Source organism: Olea europaea, chromosome 18 (assembly GCF_002742605.1).
Source record: "Olea europaea var. sylvestris chromosome 18, O_europaea_v1, whole genome shotgun sequence".
NCBI lineage: Eukaryota > Viridiplantae > Streptophyta > Magnoliopsida > Lamiales > Oleaceae > Olea > Olea europaea.
In genome coordinates, this window is record NC_036254.1 from 24,938,145 (window position 1) to 24,942,835 (window position 4,691).

General features: G+C 32.2%; 1 protein-coding gene and 1 non-coding gene across 3 annotated transcripts in view; both read left to right on the forward strand.

The window, feature by feature from the left end:
• Nucleotides 1-4,343: 4,343 nt before the first annotated feature.
• On the forward strand, nucleotides 4,344-4,415 carry TRNAP-UGG. The gene has a single exon. It is a non-coding gene; the product is annotated as a tRNA-Pro (tRNA).
• A 59-nt stretch (nucleotides 4,416-4,474) lies between these two features.
• LOC111367903 (SOSS complex subunit B homolog) overlaps nucleotides 4,475-4,691 on the forward strand; it is a 12,034-nt gene continuing 11,817 nt past the window's right edge. Inside the window, exon 1 of one of the 2 annotated variants that reach the window (XR_002697915.1) lies at nucleotides 4,475-4,621. The gene's annotated coding sequence lies outside the window, so the exon portion shown is untranslated. The remainder of the gene's footprint in view (nucleotides 4,622-4,691) is intronic. The other variant, XM_022989014.1, reaches the window with a different exon arrangement.

Consider the following 4,691-nt stretch of genomic DNA (forward strand, 5'->3'; position numbering starts at 1 on the left):
TTTTTTTTTCTGTGTGTCTCCTAGCAGCCAGGAGCAAGTGCTCCTGGCTGCACGGAGCAACTTATCGATTTTTTTTTTTTTTTTAAGTATGACGTCAATTTTTTTCTTTTTGTTTTTGGACGTAAAAATTCCTAATAAAATTATTATCGCCCTACTTTTCCCCATTTTTTTTCCTGAGGCACGTTGGCATCCTTTTTCTTTAAGGGGTGGGTGATATTGAAATGGATGGTGCACATTTTAGCAGTAGCCATTGGAGGAGGAAAGCTCTCTTAATCATTGAAGAAACGAGAAAGCTCCCGGATCCTTATCTGCCATAGAGTTCTAACTGTTGGGAATCTACTTATACATGCACAGGGAAAAATTAAAATTATTTTGATTCCCACCGAGAATCCCTTTGTGTTTAGGTAAAAATCGTGATAAAGATTGTACCTTTGAAGAATTTTGCAAACCTTTTGCTTTCTTTTCGTTCCAGCAATCTTGATTCGCCACCCACAGCTGTCCAATTGTCCAACCTCCAATGGTGATCCACACAGAGAATAAGATTGCAGCTAACAGAGTTTTCTCCTCTTGTGCTAGTAAGAATAATTATGAGAATGAAAAATCATATGGATTGAAAACTCTAGCCATATATTTATATATGCTCAAACGGGCATGGCCCGGTCCGGTCCGGTCCAATATTTAATTAATCCATTTAATTAAATTCGGTCCGTAAATTAATTAATCCAATTAATCAATTCGGGCCTATAAATAAACAATCCAATTAATTAATTTATCCAACGATTGTTAAATTAATTAATTGACAAATTGTAATCTTCCAATTCTTTTTTGTGTGCGACCCATCAGGTACCCATCACGATGCCTAATGACGTGAAATATTATTTTTGATCTAATCAAAATTGATAAATTAAAACACCCTTTTAATTTATCGTCAATTCACACTCGCCGTCCCATATTGACATTTAGCAACGTGTCAGGACAATACATGTGACGGAAAATGTCACGTGGTTTACCGTGAAACTATAATCTTTTCGTCAATATGATCCGATCAATTATGAGATATGGAAGTGTGTCAATCTCGATTATCGATCATATTTTTCACTCCACTATTAAGTCAATATAAGTCAAAAACTTCTTTTCGACTTATGGGTACACCTTGACCAAGGATTTCATCATTGATTTAATTGAATGAAATGCAGATCATAATCTCCTACTATTTAAGAGTGACGAATCCTTTATTGATCAATCACAACCTTCATACGATTCTTGACGTGCCCGAACGATGTCGTATTAACGGCCCTTTTTAGAGCAACATCCAACACTGTCAAAGTATGATTGTTCTCATATAAGGTACCATGACGACCTCAAATCAAAGGATCAATTCAACTACCGAACGTTAGAGATTAACCACTTACACTCAGATAGTTATCTGTGTGGAATCTCTCGGCGGGTTTCCAATGTTTTGTTCTATAACAAAATATCCACGTATTTATTTAAGTGTCACCACACTTTAACTTGTGAGAACAGCTACTTACTTCACAAGTAAGAAATGCCATACGTGATGGTCTATCCGTAATAACAATGTCCGTATCTCGTTATTACTTACGATCACGGACGATTTAAGATTCAATCAGATGTAATTTGTATCTCACAATCACAACTTCTCATGATTAACAAATTACAAAAATTTGAATCTATGAACTCTATTATTTATTTAATTGTCTATTAATTAAATAATAGATCTGTCATTAAATTGTATTAATTATATATCAAAAGTATTTATGTCCAAAGTTGATTGGATTTAGGGCATAATACTTACACTAACTTTGTTAGAGCATCACATCATAGGCAATTGCATGGGTTCTTCTACAAGAACTGAGCTACACTCAGTGCATATGGTATTTTCGGTGGTTTCTGATTCTTAATTCTGAGCACGATTTTTTAGATGTAAAATTCATTAATCTTTGTTCTTAATAGCGAAGTTTGTTTTGTATATTTGGTTTATAAGTCCCCTTAATTCTTCTTTTTTTCCTTGTCTTTATTATTTGGGCTTACGAATTTATTCAGCTGGAGAATTTTTTGACAGTCATCTCACTAAGCATTTTTTATTTATTTTGAAATAGAAGAATTAATTATTTTAGTTGATTATTTCTTTTTTATTTTTTAAATTTAAGTGAAACAATAAAAATTATAACGATAATCGTCACTAATAACAAATTCTACACCCACTGTTATCATGATTGATATTTCGAATTTTAGTTTTGATTATTTTGTTTCAAGTCAATGGAGGACTTCAATTAATTAGATTTTATATGAAAGAGGAATTAATAAAAATTAGTTGAAGTAGTTGAAGTTATGCTGGTTAGTGTTAAAATTTCTCAACAATATGCTAATTTGTTTGAGTGTTTTGGTCTCCATAGGGAATGTGCTAAATTACCTTGAATGATGTTCTTTCTAAGGAGTAAATATATTTCTAAATTATTATCAAGATTTAATCAATTGCTTCAAGTTTTACAATTCAAGATTGAGAAGTCGTTCATGAAATGATTGTATAAAATAATTGAGTGGTGATGAATTAATGCTATGATCTCATTATCTCTTCTGTGAGTTCCTGAAGCTTCAAAATTTTCCAGAAGTTCATTAGGTCTATCCAACATAAGTGTTCCCTCTTACAGTGACAAAGGCAATGTTCAAAGCCTCCCTACTCCATTTTCAGCAGTCAATAGTTGTAGGCCGCTAGTCTCGCGGGCCAATTGCATGCAGGCAACCTTCCAATTGAATATTGACTGGCCAAGACAAGCGTTCAAAAAGATTGGAAAATGTAGAAAAATGAACTAAAATGAGGCTCAAAAGCAAGCATATGTGTGGTCCAGAGAAGAAAGAGTGTCACAGGAACATATTACTGTAGCAAAATCGGATAAATTGAATACAGTGTGAAAAGCTATGTGACATAAATGAATAGTAGAATCAAAGCCCCTTTTTTAAGAGGTGGTAGATTATACTTGCTAACGGTAACTTTTGTTGAAAGATCTGTCCAAAAATATTAATTAAGTTGCATACAAATTTTTTCATCGAAAAATCTCTCGATATTTAAATATCTTTGTTCGAGTAATAATTAAAAAAAATTATGTTTATAATCTATTGGTAGCTTAAGCAACGAAAATTGACTATCAATAAATTTGCATTGCTAAAGATGCAGTTTCTTATATATAGTGTAGTACATGCTTATCAATATGACTAGATGTGGTCCGGTTCGGATCGGATTGGATCGGTTCATCGAACCGAACTCGAATTTTTCGGTATTTAGTAAATGAAACTGTTGGATCTAAATTTCATTATGGTACCTTTCGGGTTCAGTTCGATTCGGTTTGATTAAATTCCATTCGGTCCCTGTTTTCCATACAATAATTGAAATTTTTAATATTTATAACGAGACTACATTATTTCAACTGGTGATATGTTCAATTTCAACTTTTACAAAATAACGTAGTCCAGTCTTATGTATTTTTTACGTCTCTTTTTGTTGAGCTTTTCATAAATTTGATTGTTAAAATCACATGAAAAAAAGATAGCAAGCTCACCATAATGAAAAAAGACGTAATCGAGCTTCTAATTCGATTTCTCAAGATCCGTAGAAATGGCACTATGGTAGAATAATAGATATGGGTAAAATTTTATAGATATGGGTAAAATTTAGGCCAATTTGATTAAATTGGGTTTGTGATGTAAATTAGAAATTGGAAAATCACATTTTAGGTTTCGACTAAATTAATTAGTTAGCAAATTTATTTAAAAAAAAATAAAATAATTTGACTTATATAATAAACTTTTAGTAACTTTTTCTTGAGTAAAGATAAAGTGTATAATTTGTACAAATCCTTCAATTTTTAAGTCGAGAACAAGTTACCTACTTGAACTCCGTTCTTTGCACCAAGCTATATTAAGCGGAAACTCTTCCTATACATGAATTAGGGGTATATATATAATCACCCCACCCATTCGTTGAACAAATCACCATACATAAACCGAGAACCTCAATATTTGGACAAAAAAACTAGCAACTCATGACAAGTGATACTTGTCATAATGTTTAATTATAACACGTTTATACACTTTATATCTCCAAACTATGGTGAAAAGTACGATACTTGCATAAAATTGGATATAACCAAACACAAATTAGCAATTGATCTTTAATTCCTAAGAATCAGTTCCAAATTAAAAAATAAAGACCACATATCAAATAATAAAATTCACAAAAACGCCAAGATGTTACATCTGTAACATTAATTAGGATTAATATTTATTTGACCTAAGTAAAAATTAGTAAAAAAAGGTCAACAAGTGGGCATTTGGTCTAGTGGTATGATTCTCGCTTTGGGTGCGAGAGGTCCCGAGTTCGATTCTCGGAATGCCCCTTTTTCATTAATCATTTTCTTGTTGGTTTTTTCCTTTTTTTGGGGAATCTTTATATTTGTTTCAAGTTTTTGTGTCAACTCCATCAGGCTTCAAAAATGAGAATTATACCGAACCATTGAAGCAAGCAGGCTTCCGCAATTTTTGTGTGGCTTACTTAATAGTTTATACTATAAATTAATGATCAATCCTTCCCACCTTCAGATATGTATGCAATACTGGTTTCTGTCAATTTGAAACAATTGAAAACCAAATCCTTTTCAACCCTAAATCTTTCC